Here is a 14,984-nt window from a genome sequence, read left to right as displayed (position 1 = left end):
CTCCTCTAAACAATCTGGGAAAAGGAATGTAATTACCTACTCTAACCTGGGAAAAGGAATGTGATTACCTACTCTAACCTGGAAAAAGAATGTGATTACCTACTGTAAACAATCAAGAAAAGGAATGTGATTACCTGCTCTAACCAATCTGGGAAAAGGAATGTTATTACCTACTCTAACCAATCTGGGAAAGGGAATGTGATTACCTACTCTACCCAATCTGGAAAAGGAATGTGATTACGAACACTAACCAATCTGGAAAAGGAATGCGATTAGCTACTCTAACCTGGGAAAAGGAATGCGATTACCTACTCCAACCAATCTGGAAAAGGAATGGGATTACCTACCCTAACCTCAAAAAGGAATATGATTACCTACTCTAACCAATCTGGGAAGAGGAATGTGATAATCTACTCTAACCAATCTGGAAAAGGAATGTGACTACCTACTCTAACCTGGGAAATGGAATGTGATTACCTCCTCTAAACAATCTGGGTAAAGGAATGTAATTACCTACTCTAACCTGGGAAAAGGATTGTAATTACCTATTCTAACTAATCTGGAAAAGGAATGTGATTGCCTAGTCTAATCTGGGAAAAGGAATGTGATTGCCTCCTCTAAACAATCTGGGAAGAGGAATGTGATTAGCTACTCCAATCTGAAAAAGCAATGTAATTACCTACTCTAACCTGGAAAAGGAATGTGATTACCTACTCTAAACAATCTGGGAAGAGGAATGTGATTACCTACTCTATCCTGGAAAAGGAATGTGATTACATACTCTAACCTGGGAAAAGGAATGTGATTACCTACTCTAAACAATGTGGGAAAGGAATGTGATTACATACTCTAACCTGGGAAAAGGAATGTGATTACCTACTCTAAACAATGTGGGAAAGGAATGTGATTACATACTCTAACCTGGGAAAAGGAATGTGATTACCTACTCTAACCAATCTGGAAAAGGAATGTGATTACCTACTGTAACCTGGGAAATGGAATGTGATTACCGACTCTAACATGGAAAAGGAATGTGATTACCTACTCTACCCAATCTGGAAAAGGAATGTGATTACCTACTCTAACCAATCTGGAAAAGGAATGTGATTACCCACTGTAACCTGGGAAATGGAATGTGATTACCTACTCTAAACAATCTGGGAAGAGGAATGTGATTACCTACTCTATCCTGGAAAAGGAATGTGATTACATACTCTAACCTGGGAAAAGGAATGTGATTACCTACTCTAAACAATGTGGGAAAGGAATGTGATTACATACTCTAACCTGGGAAAAGGAATGTGATTACCTACTCTAAACAATGTGGGAAAGGAATGTGATTACATACACTAACCTGGGAAAAGGAATGTGATTACCTACTCTACCCAATCTGGAAAAGGAATGTGATTACCTACTCTAACCAATCTGGAAATGGAATGTGATTACCTACTCTACCCAATCTGGAAAAGGAATGTGATTACCTACTCTAACCAATCTGGAAAAGGAATGTGATTACCTGCTCTAACTGAGGAAAACGAATGTGATTCCCTACTCTAACCTGGGAAAGGAATGTGATTACCTGCTCTAACCTAGGAAAAGGAATGTGATTACCTACTCTAACCTGGGAAAAGGAATGTGATTACCTACTCTAAACAATCTGGGAAGAGGAATCTGATTACCTACTCTATCCTGGAAAAGGAATGTGATTACCTACTCTAACCGATCTGGGAAAAGGAATGTGATTACCTACTCTAACCTGGGGAAAGGATTGTAATTACCTACTCTAACTAATCTGGAAAAGGAAGGTGATTACCTACTCTTCCCAATCTGGAAAAGGAATGTGATTAGCTACTCTAACCTGGGAAAAGGAATGTGATTACCTACTCTAAACAATCTGGAAAAGGAATGTGATTAGTTACTCTAACCTGGGAAAAGGAATGTGATTACCTACTCTAACCTGGAAAAGGAATGTGATTACCTACTGTAAACAATCAAGAAAAGGAATGTGATTACCTGCTCTAACCAATCTGGGAAAAGGAATGTTATTACCTACTCTAACCAATCTGGGAAAGGGAATGTGATTACCTACTCTAATCAATCTGGGAAATGGAATCTGATTACCGACTCTAACATGGAAACGGAATATGATTACCTACTCTACCCAATCTGGAAAAGGAATGTGATTACGAACACTAACCAATCTGGAAAAGGAATGCGATTAGCTACTCTAACCTGGGAAAAGGAATGTGATTACCTACTCCAACCAATCTGGAAAAGGAATGGGATTACCTACTCTAACCTCAAAAAGGAATATGATTACCTACTCTAACCAATCTGGGAAGAGGAATGTGATAATCTGCTCTAACCAATCTGGAAAAGGAATGTGACTACCTACTCTAACCTGGGAAATGGAATGTGATTACCTCCTCTAAACAATCTGGGAAAAGGAATGTAATTACCTACTCTAACCTGGGAAAAGGAATGTGATTACCTACTCTAACCTGGAAAAAGAATGTGATTACCTACTGTAAACAATCAAGAAAAGGAATGTGATTACCTGCTCTAACCAATCTGGGAAAAGGAATGTTATTACCTACTCTAACCAATCTGGGAAAGGGAATGTGATTACCTACTCTACCCAATCTGGAAAAGGAATGTGATTACGAACACTAACCAATCTGGAAAAGGAATGCGATTAGCTACTCTAACCTGGGAAAAGGAATGCGATTACCTACTCCAACCAATCTGGAAAAGGAATGGGATTACCTACCCTAACCTCAAAAAGGAATATGATTACCTACTCTAACCAATCTGGGAAGAGGAATGTGATAATCTACTCTAACCAATCTGGAAAAGGAATGTGACTACCTACTCTAACCTGGGAAATGGAATGTGATTACCTACTCTAAACAATCTGGAAAAGGAATGTCATTACTACTCTAACCTGGCAGAAGGAATGTGATTAGCTACTCTAACCTGGGAAAAGGAATGTGATTACCCACTGTAACCTGGGAAATGGAATGTGATTACCTACTCTACCCAATCTGGAAAAGGAATGTGATTACCTACTCTAACCAATCTGGAAAAGGAATGTGATTACCTTCTCTAACTGAGGAAAACGAATGTGATTCCCTACTCTAACCTGGGAAAGGAATGTGATTACCTGCTCTAACCTAGGAAAAGGAATGTGATTACCTACTCTAACCTGGGAAAAGGAATGTGATTACCTACTCTAAACAATCTGGGAAGAGGAATCTGATTACCTACTCTATCCTGGAAAAGGAATGTGATTACCTACTCTAACCGATCTGGGAAAAGGAATGTGATTACCTACTCTAACCTGGGGAAAGGATTGTAATTACCTACTCTAACTAATCTGGAAAAGGAAGGTGATTACCTACTCTTCCCAATCTGAAAAAGGAATGTGATTAGCTACTCTAACCTGGGAAAAGGAATGTGATTACCTACTCTAAACAATCTGGAAAAGGAATGTGATTAGTTACTCTAACCTGGGAAAAGGAATGTGATTACCTACTCTAACCTGGAAAAGGAATGTGATTACCTACTGTAAACAATCAAGAAAAGGAATGTGATTACCTGCTCTAACCAATCTGGGAAAAGGAATGTTATTACCTACTCTAACCAATCTGGGAAAGGGAATGTGATTACCTACTCTAATCAATCTGGGAAATGGAATCTGATTACCGACTCTAACATGGAAACGGAATATGATTACCTACTCTACCCAATCTGGAAAAGGAATGTGATTACGAACACTAACCAATCTGGAAAAGGAATGCGATTAGCTACTCTAACCTGGGAAAAGGAATGTGATTACCTACTCCAACCAATCTGGAAAAGGAATGGGATTACCTACTCTAACCTCAAAAAGGAATATGATTACCTACTCTAACCAATCTGGGAAGAGGAATGTGATAATCTGCTCTAACCAATCTGGAAAAGGAATGTGACTACCTACTCTAACCTGGGAAATGGAATGTGATTACCTCCTCTAAACAATCTGGGAAAAGGAATGTAATTACCTACTCTAACCTGGGAAAAGGAATGTGATTACCTACTCTAACCTGGAAAAAGAATGTGATTACCTACTGTAAACAATCAAGAAAAGGAATGTGATTACCTGCTCTAACCAATCTGGGAAAAGGAATGTTATTACCTACTCTAACCAATCTGGGAAAGGGAATGTGATTACCTACTCTACCCAATCTGGAAAAGGAATGTGATTACGAACACTAACCAATCTGGAAAAGGAATGCGATTAGCTACTCTAACCTGGGAAAAGGAATGCGATTACCTACTCCAACCAATCTGGAAAAGGAATGGGATTACCTACCCTAACCTCAAAAAGGAATATGATTACCTACTCTAACCAATCTGGGAAGAGGAATGTGATAATCTACTCTAACCAATCTGGAAAAGGAATGTGACTACCTACTCTAACCTGGGAAATGGAATGTGATTACCTCCTCTAAACAATCTGGGTAAAGGAATGTAATTACCTACTCTAACCTGGGAAAAGGATTGTAATTACCTATTCTAACTAATCTGGAAAAGGAATGTGATTGCCTAGTCTAATCTGGGAAAAGGAATGTGATTGCCTCCTCTAAACAATCTGGGAAGAGGAATGTGATTAGCTACTCCAATCTGAAAAAGCAATGTAATTACCTACTCTAACCTGGAAAAGGAATGTGATTACCTACTCTAAACAATCTGGGAAGAGGAATGTGATTACCTACTCTATCCTGGAAAAGGAATGTGATTACATACTCTAACCTGGGAAAAGGAATGTGATTACCTACTCTAAACAATGTGGGAAAGGAATGTGATTACATACTCTAACCTGGGAAAAGGAATGTGATTACCTACTCTAAACAATGTGGGAAAGGAATGTGATTACATACTCTAACCTGGGAAAAGGAATGTGATTACCTACTCTAACCAATCTGGAAAAGGAATGTGATTACCTACTGTAACCTGGGAAATGGAATGTGATTACCGACTCTAACATGGAAAAGGAATGTGATTACCTACTCTACCCAATCTGGAAAAGGAATGTGATTACCTACTCTAACCAATCTGGAAAAGGAATGTGATTACCCACTGTAACCTGGGAAATGGAATGTGATTACCTACTCTAAACAATCTGGGAAGAGGAATGTGATTACCTACTCTATCCTGGAAAAGGAATGTGATTACATACTCTAACCTGGGAAAAGGAATGTGATTACCTACTCTAAACAATGTGGGAAAGGAATGTGATTACATACTCTAACCTGGGAAAAGGAATGTGATTACCTACTCTAAACAATGTGGGAAAGGAATGTGATTACATACACTAACCTGGGAAAAGGAATGTGATTACCTACTCTACCCAATCTGGAAAAGGAATGTGATTACCTACTCTAACCAATCTGGAAATGGAATGTGATTACCTACTCTACCCAATCTGGAAAAGGAATGTGATTACCTACTCTAACCAATCTGGAAAAGGAATGTGATTACCTGCTCTAACTGAGGAAAACGAATGTGATTCCCTACTCTAACCTGGGAAAGGAATGTGATTACCTGCTCTAACCTAGGAAAAGGAATGTGATTACCTACTCTAACCTGGGAAAAGGAATGTGATTACCTACTCTAAACAATCTGGGAAGAGGAATCTGATTACCTACTCTATCCTGGAAAAGGAATGTGATTACCTACTCTAACCGATCTGGGAAAAGGAATGTGATTACCTACTCTAACCTGGGGAAAGGATTGTAATTACCTACTCTAACTAATCTGGAAAAGGAAGGTGATTACCTACTCTTCCCAATCTGGAAAAGGAACGTGATTAGCTACTCTAATCTGGGAAAAGGAATGTGATTACCTACTCTAAACAATCTGGAAAAGGAATGTGATTAGTTACTCTAACCTGGGAAAAGGAATGTGATTACCTACTCTAACCTGGAAAAGGAATGTGATTACCTACTGTAAACAATCAAGAAAAGGAATGTGATTACCTGCTCTAACCAATCTGGGAAAAGGAATGTTATTACCTACTCTAACCAATCTGGGAAAGGGAATGTGATTACCTACTCTAATCAATCTGGGAAATGGAATCTGATTACCGACTCTAACATGGAAACGGAATATGATTACCTACTCTACCCAATCTGGAAAAGGAATGTGATTACGAACACTAACCAATCTGGAAAAGGAATGCGATTAGCTACTCTAACCTGGGAAAAGGAATGTGATTACCTACTCCAACCAATCTGGAAAAGGAATGGGATTACCTACTCTAACCTCAAAAAGGAATATGATTACCTACTCTAACCAATCTGGGAAGAGGAATGTGATAATCTACTCTAACCAATCTGGAAAAGGAATGTGACTACCTACTCTAACCTGGGAAATGGAATGTGATTACCTCCTCTAAACAATCTGGGAAAAGGAATGTAATTACCTACTCTAACCTGGGAAAAGGAATGTGATTACCTACTCTAACCTGGAAAAAGAATGTGATTACCTACTGTAAACAATCAAGAAAAGGAATGTGATTACCTGCTCTAACCAATCTGGGAAAAGGAATGTTATTACCTACTCTAACCAATCTGGGAAAGGGAATGTGATTACCTACTCTACCCAATCTGGAAAAGGAATGTGATTACGAACACTAACCAATCTGGAAAAGGAATGCGATTAGCTACTCTAACCTGGGAAATGGAATGTGATTACCTCCTCTAAACAATCTGGGTAAAGGAATGTAATTACCTACTCTAACCTGGGAAAAGGATTGTAATTACCTATTCTAACTAATCTGGAAAAGGAATGTGATTGCCTAGTCTAACCTGGGAAAAGGAATGTGATTGCCTCCTCTAAACAATCTGGGAAGAGGAATGTGATTAGCTACTCCAATCTGAAAAAGCAATGTAATTACCTACTCTAACCTGGAAAAGGAATGTGATTACCTACTCTAAACAATCTGGGAAGAGGAATGTGATTACCTACTGTAACCTGGGAAATGGAATGTGATTACCGACTCTAACATGGAAAAGGAATGTGATTACCTACTCTACCCAATCTGGAAAAGGAATGTGATTACCCACTGTAACCTGGGAAATGGAATGTGATTACATACTCTAACCTGGGAAAAGGAATGTGATTACCTACTCTAAACAATGTGGGAAAGGAATGTGATTACATACTCTAACCTGGGAAAAGGAATGTGATTACCTACTCTAAACAATGTGGGAAAGGAATGTGATTACATACTCTAACCTGGGAAAAGGAATGTGATTACCTACTCTAAACAATGTGGGAAAGGAATTTGATTACATACTCTAACCTGGGAAAAGGAATGTGATTACCTACTCTAACCAATCTGGAAAAGGAATGTGATTACCTACTGTAACCTTTGAAATGGAATGTGATTACCGACTCTAACATGGAAAAGTAATGTGATTACCTACTCTACCCAATCTGGAAAAGGAATGTGATTACCTACTCTAACCAATCTGGAAACGGAATGTGATTACCCACTGTAACCTGGGAATGGAATGTGATTACCGACTCTAACATGGAAAAGTAATGTGATTACCTGCTCTAACTGAGGAAAATGAATGTGATTCCCTACTCTAACCTTGGAAAGGAATGTGATTACCTGCTCTAACCTAGGAAAAGGAATGTGATTACCTACTCTAACCTGGGAAAAGGAATGTGATTACCTACTCTAAACAATCTGGGAAGAGGAATCTGATTACCTACTCTATCCTGGAAAAGGAATGTGATTACATACTCTAACCTGGGAAAAGGAATGTGATTACCTACTCTAAACAATGTGGGAAAGGAATGTGATTACATACTCTAACCTGTGAAAAGGAATGTGATTACCTACTCTAAACAATGTGGGAAAGGAATGTGATTACATACTCTAACCTGGGAAAAGGAATGTGATTACCTACTCTAACCAATCTGGAAAAGGAATGTGATTACCTACTGTAACCTGGGAAATGGAATGTGATTACCGACTCTAACATGGAAAAGGAATATGATTAGCTACGCTAACCTGGGAAAAGGAATGTGATTACCTACTCTAAACAATCTGGAAAAGGAATGTCATTACTACTCTAACCTGGCTGAAGGAATGTGATTAGCTACTCTAACCTGGGAAAAGGAATGTGATTACCCACTGTAACCTGGGAAATGGAATGTGATTACCTACTCTACCCAATCTGGAAAAGGAATGTGATTACCTACTCTAACCAATCTGGAAAAGGAATGTGATTACCTTCTCTAACTGAGGAAAACGAATGTGATTCCCTACTCTAACCTGGGAAAGGAATGTGATTACCTGCTCTAACCTAGGAAAAGGAATGTGATTACCTACTCTAACCTGGGAAAAGGAATGTGATTACCTACTCTAAACAATCTGGGAAGAGGAATCTGATTACCTACTCTATCCTGGAAAAGGAATGTGATTACATACTCTAACCTGGGAAAAGGAATGTGATTACCTACTCTAAACAATGTGGGAAAGGAATGTGATTACATACTCTAACCTGGGAAAAGGAATGTGATTACCTACTCTAACCAATCTGGAAAAGGAATGTGATTACCTACTGTAACCTGGGAAATGGAATGTGATTACCGACTCTAACATGGAAAAGGAATGTGATTAGCTACGCTAACCTGGGAAAAGGAATGTGATTACCTAGTCTAAACAATCTGGAAAAGGAATGTGATTAGCTACTCTAACCTGGCAGAAGGAATGTGATTAGCTACTCTAACCTGGGAAAAGGAATGTGATTACCTACTCTAACCAGGGAAAAGGAATGTGATTACCTGCTCTAACCAATCTGGGAAAAGGAATGTTATTACCTACTCTAACCAATCTGGAAAAGGAATGTGATTACCTACTCTAACCTGGGAAAAAGAATGTGATTACCTACTCTAATCAATCTGGGAAATGAATGTGATTACCTAATCAAACCTGGGAAAAGGAATGTGAATACCTACTCTAACCAATCTGGAAAAGAAATGTGATTATCTACTCTAACCTGGGAAATGGAATGTGATTACTGACTATAACATGGAAAAGGAATGTGATTACCGACTCTACCCAATCTGGAAAAGGAATGGTTATGAACACTAACCAATCTGGAAAAGGAATGCGATTAGCTACTCTAACCTGGGAAAAGGAATGTGATTACCTACTCCAACCAATCTGGAAAAGGAATGGGATTACCTACTCTAACCTCAAAAAGGAATATGATTACCTACTTGAACCAATCTGGGAAGAGGAATGTGATAATCTACTCTAACCAATCTGGGAAAGGAATGTGATTACCTACTCTAACCTGGGAAAGGAACGTGTTTACCTACTCGAACCTGGAAAGGGAATGTGACTACCTACTCTAACCTGGGAAAAGGATTGTAATTACCTATTCTAACTAATCTGGAAAACGAATGTGATTACCTACTCTAAACAATCTGGGAGAAGGAATGTGATTACCTACTCTAACCTGGGAAGAGGAATGTGATTACCTACTCTAAACTGGGAAAAGGAATGTGATTACCTACTCTAACCAATCTGGAAAAGGAATGTGATTACCTACTCTAACCTGGGAAGAGGAATGTGATTACCTACTCTAACCTGGGAAATGGAATGTGATTACCTACTCTTACCGATCTGGGAAAAGGAATGTGATTACCTACTCTAACCTGGGGAAAGGATGGTAATTACCTACTCTAACTAATCTGGAAAAGGAATGTGATTACCTACTCTTCCCAATCTGGAAAAGGAATGTGATTAGCTACTCTAACCTGGGAAAAGGAATGTGATTACCTACTCTAAACAATCTGGAAAAGGAATGTGATTAGTTACTCTAACCTGGGAAAAGGAATGTGATTACCTACTCTAACCTGGAAAAGGAATGTGATTACCTACTGTAAACAATCTGGGAGAAGGAATGTGATTACCTACTCTAACCTGGGAAGAGGAATGTGATTAGCTACTCTAATCTGAAAAAGGAATGTAATTACATGCTCTAACCTGGGAAAAGGAATCTGGTTACCTACTCTAAACAATCTGGGAAGAGGAATGTGACTACCTATTCTAACCTGGGAAAAGGAATGTGATTACCTACTCTAAACAATGTGGGAAAGGAATGTGATTACATAATCTAACCTGGGAAAAGGAATGTGATTACCTACTCTAACCAATCTGGAAAAGGAATGTGATTACCTACTGTAACCTGGGAAATGGAATGTGATTACCGACTCTAACATGGAAAAGGAATGTGATTACCTACTCTACCCAATCTGGAAAAGGAATGTGATTACCTACTGTAACCTGGGAAATGGAATGTGATTACCTACTCTAACCTGGGAAATGGAATGTGATTACCTACTCTAACCTGGGAAAAGGAATGTGATTACCTACTCTAACCAATCTGGAAAAGGAATGTGATTACCTACTGTAACCTGGGAAATGGAATGTGATTACCTACTCTAACCGATCTGGGAAAAGGAATGTGATTACCTACTCTAACCTGGGGAAAGGATTGTAATTACCTACTCTAACTAATCTGGAAAAGGAATGTGATTACCTACTCTTCCCAATCTGGAAAAGGAATGTGATTAGCTACTCTAACCTGGGAAAAGGAATGTGATTACCTACTCTAAACAATCTGGAAAAGGAATGTGATTAGTTACTCTAACCTGGGAAAAGGAATGTGATTACCTACTCTAACCTGGAAAAGGAATGTGATTACCTACTGTAAACAATCAAGAAAAGGAATGTGATTACCTGCTCTAACCAATCTGGGAAAAGGAATGTTATTACCTACTCTAACCAATCTGGGAAAGGGAATGTGATTACCTACTCTAATCAATCTGGGAAATGAATGTGATTACCTAATCTAACCTGGGAAAAGGAATGTGATTACCTACTCTAACCAATCTGGAAAAGGAATGTGATTACCTACTTTAACCTGGGAAATGGAATGTGATTACCGACTCTAACATGGAAAGGGAATATGATTACCTACTCTACCCAATCTGGAAAAGGAATGTGATTACGAACACTAACCAATCTGGAAAAGGAATGCGATTAGCTACTCTAACCTGGGAAAAGGAATGTGATTACCTACTCCAACCAATCTGGAAAAGGAATGGGATTACCTACTCTAACCTCAAAAAGGAATATGATTACCAACTCTAACCAATCTGGGAAGAGGAATGTGATAATCTACTCTAACCAATCTGGAAAAGGAATGTGACTACCTACTCTAACCTGGGAAATGGAATGTGATTACCTCCTCTAAACAATCTGGGAAAAGGAATGTAATTACCTACTCTAACCTGGGAAAAGGAATGTGATTACCTACTCTAACCTGGAAAAGGAATGTGATTACCTACTGTAAACAATCAAGAAAAGGAATGTGATTACCTGCTCTAACCAATCTGGGAAAAGGAATGTTATTACCTACTCTAACCAATCTGGGAAAGGGAATGTGATTACCTACTCTACCCAATCTGGAAAAGGAATGTGATTACGAACACTAACCAATCTGGAAAAGGAATGCGATTAGCTACTCTAACCTGGGAAAAGGAATGTGATTACCTACTCCAACCAATCTGGAAAAGGAATGGGATTACCTACTCTAACCTCAAAAAGGAATATGATTACCTACTCTAACCAATCGGGGAAGAGGAATGTGATAATCTACTCTAACCAATCTGGAAAAGGAATGTGACTACCTACTCTAACCTGGGAAATGGAATGTGATTACGTCCTCTAAACAATCTGGGAAAAGGAATGTAATTACCTACTCTAACCTGGGAAAAGGATTGTAATTAACTATTCTAACTAATCTGGAAAAGGAATGTGATTGCCTACTCTAACCTGGGAAAAGGAATGTGATTACCTCCTCTAAACAATCTGGGAAGAGGAATGTGATTAGCTACTCCAATCTGAAAAAGCAATGTAATTACCTACTCTAACCTGGAAAAGGAATGTGATTACCTACTCTAAACAATCTGGGAAGAGGAATGTGATTACCTACTCTATCCTGGAAAAGGAATGTGATTACATACTCTAACCTGGGAAAAGGAATGTGATTACCTACTCTAAACAATGTGGGAAAGGAATGTGATTACATACTCTAACCTGGGAAAAGGAATGTGATTACCTACTCTAAACAATGTGGGAAAGGAATGTGATTACATACTCTAACCTGGGAAAAGGAATGTGATTACCTACTCTAACCAATCTGGAAAAGGAATGTGATTACCTACTGTAACCTGGGAAATGGAATGTGATTACCGACTCTAACATGGAAAAGGAATGTGATTACCTACTCTACCCAATCTGGAAAAGGAATGTGATTACCTAGTCTAACCAATCTGGAAAAGGAATGTGATTACCCACTGTAACCTGGGAAATGGAATGTCATTACCTACTCTACCCAATCTGGAAAAGGAATGTGATTACCTACTCTAACCAATCTGGAAAAGGAATGTGATTACCTGCTCTAACTGAGGAAAAGAAATGTGATTCCCTACTCTAACCTGGGAAAGGAATGTGATTACCTGCTCTAACCTAGGAAAAGGAATGTGATTACCTACTCTAACCTGGGAAAGGAACGTTATTACCTACTCTAACCTGGAAATGGAATGTGACTACCTACTCTAACCTGGGAAAAGTATTGTAATTACCTACTCTAACTAATCTGGAAAAGGAATGTGATTACCTACTCTAAACAATCTGGAAGAAGGAATGTGATTACCTACTCTAACCTGGGAAAAGGAATTTGATTAACTACTCTAAACAACCTGGGAAATGGAATGTGATTACCTACTCTAACCTGGGAAAAGGAATCTGATTACCTACTCTAACCAATCTGGGAAGAGGGAAGTGATTAGCTACTCTAATCTGGAAAAGGAATGTGATTACATACTCTAACCTAGGAAAAGGAATCTGATTACGTACTCTAAACAATCTGGAAAAGGAATGGGATTACCCACTCTAACCCTGAAAAGGAATGTGATTACCTACTTCAACCAAACTGGAAAAGGAATGGGATTACCTACTCTAACCTCGAAAAGGAATATGATTACCTACTCTAACCAATCTGGGAAGAGGCATGTGATAATCTACTCTAACAAATCTGGGAAAGGAATGTGATTACCTACTCTAACCTGGAAAAGGAATGTGATTACCTACTGTAAACAATCAAGAAAAGGAATGTGATTACCTGCTCTAACGAATCTGGGAAAAGGAATGTTATTACCTACTCTAAACAATCTGGGAGAAGGAATGTGATTACCTACTCTAACCTGGGAAGAGGAATGTGATTAGCTACTCTAATCTGAAAAAGGAATGTAATTACATGCTCTAACCTGGGAAAAGGAATCTGGTTACCTACTCTAAACAATCTGGGAAGAGGAATGTGACTACCTATTCTAACCTGGGAAAAGGAATGTGATTACCTACTCTAAACAATGTGGGAAAGGAATGTGATTACATAATCTAACCTGGGAAAAGGAATGTGATTACCTACTCTAACCAATCTGGAAAAGGAATGTGATTACCTACTGTAACCTGGGAAATGGAATGTGATTACCGACTCTAACATGGAAAAGGAATGTGATTACCTACTCTACCCAATCTGGAAAAGGAATGTGATTACCTACTGTAACCTGGGAAATGGAATGTGATTACCTACTCTAACCTGGGAAATGGAATGTGATTACCTACTCTAACCTGGGAAAAGGAATGTGATTACCTACTCTAACCAATCTGGAAAAGGAATGTGATTACCTACTGTAACCTGGGAAATGGAGTGTGATTACCTACTCTAACCGATCTGGGAAAAGGAATGTGATTACCTACTCTAACCTGGGGAAAGGATTGTAATTACCTACTCTAACTAATCTGGAAAAGGAATGTGATTACCTACTCTTCCCAATCTGGAAAAGGAATGTGATTAGCTACTCTAACCTGGGAAAAGGAATGTGATTACCTACTCTAAACAATCTGGAAAAGGAATGTGATTAGTTACTCTAACCTGGGAAAAGGAATGTGATTACCTACTCTAACCTGGAAAAGGAATGTGTTTACCTACTGTAAACAATCAAGAAAAGGAATGTGATTACCTGCTCTAACCAATCTGGGAAAAGGAATGTTATTACCTACTCTAACCAATCTGGGAAAGGGAATGTGATTACCTACTCTAATCAATCTGGGAAATGAATGTGATTACCTAATCTAACCTGGGAAAAGGAATGTGATTACCTACTCTAACCAATCTGGAAAAGGAATGTGATTACCTACTTTAACCTGGGAAATGGAATGTGATTACCGACTCTAACATGGAAAGGGAATATGATTACCTACTCTACCCAATCTGGAAAAGGAATGTGATTACGAACACTAACCAATCTGGAAAAGGAATGCGATTAGCTACTCTAACCTGGGAAAAGGAATGTGATTACCTACTCCAACCAATCTGGAAAAGGAATGGGATTACCTTCTCTAACCTCAAAAAGGAATATGATTACCTACTCTAACCAATCTGGGAAGAGGAATGTGATAATCTACTCTAACCAATCTGGAAAAGGAATGTGACTACCTACTCTAACCTGGGAAATGGAATGTGATTACCTCCTCTAAACAATCTGGGAAAAGGAATGTAATTACCTACTCTAACCTGGGAAAAGGAATGTGATTACCTACTCTAACCTGGAAAAGGAATGTGATTACCTACTGTAAACAATCAAGAAAAGGAATGTGATTACCTGCTCTAACCAATCTGGGAAAAGGAATGTTATTACCTACTCTAACCAATCTGGGAAAGGGAATGTGATTACCTACTCTACCCAATCTGGAAAAGGAATGTGATTACGAACACTAACCAATCTGGAAAAGGAATGCGATTAGCTACTCTAACCTGGGAAAAGGAATGTGATTACCTACTCCA

Source organism: Hypanus sabinus, chromosome 10, assembly GCF_030144855.1.
Source record: "Hypanus sabinus isolate sHypSab1 chromosome 10, sHypSab1.hap1, whole genome shotgun sequence".
In the NCBI taxonomy this organism is placed as follows: domain Eukaryota; kingdom Metazoa; phylum Chordata; class Chondrichthyes; order Myliobatiformes; family Dasyatidae; genus Hypanus; species Hypanus sabinus.
Note: the sequence above shows the minus strand (reverse complement) of the source record.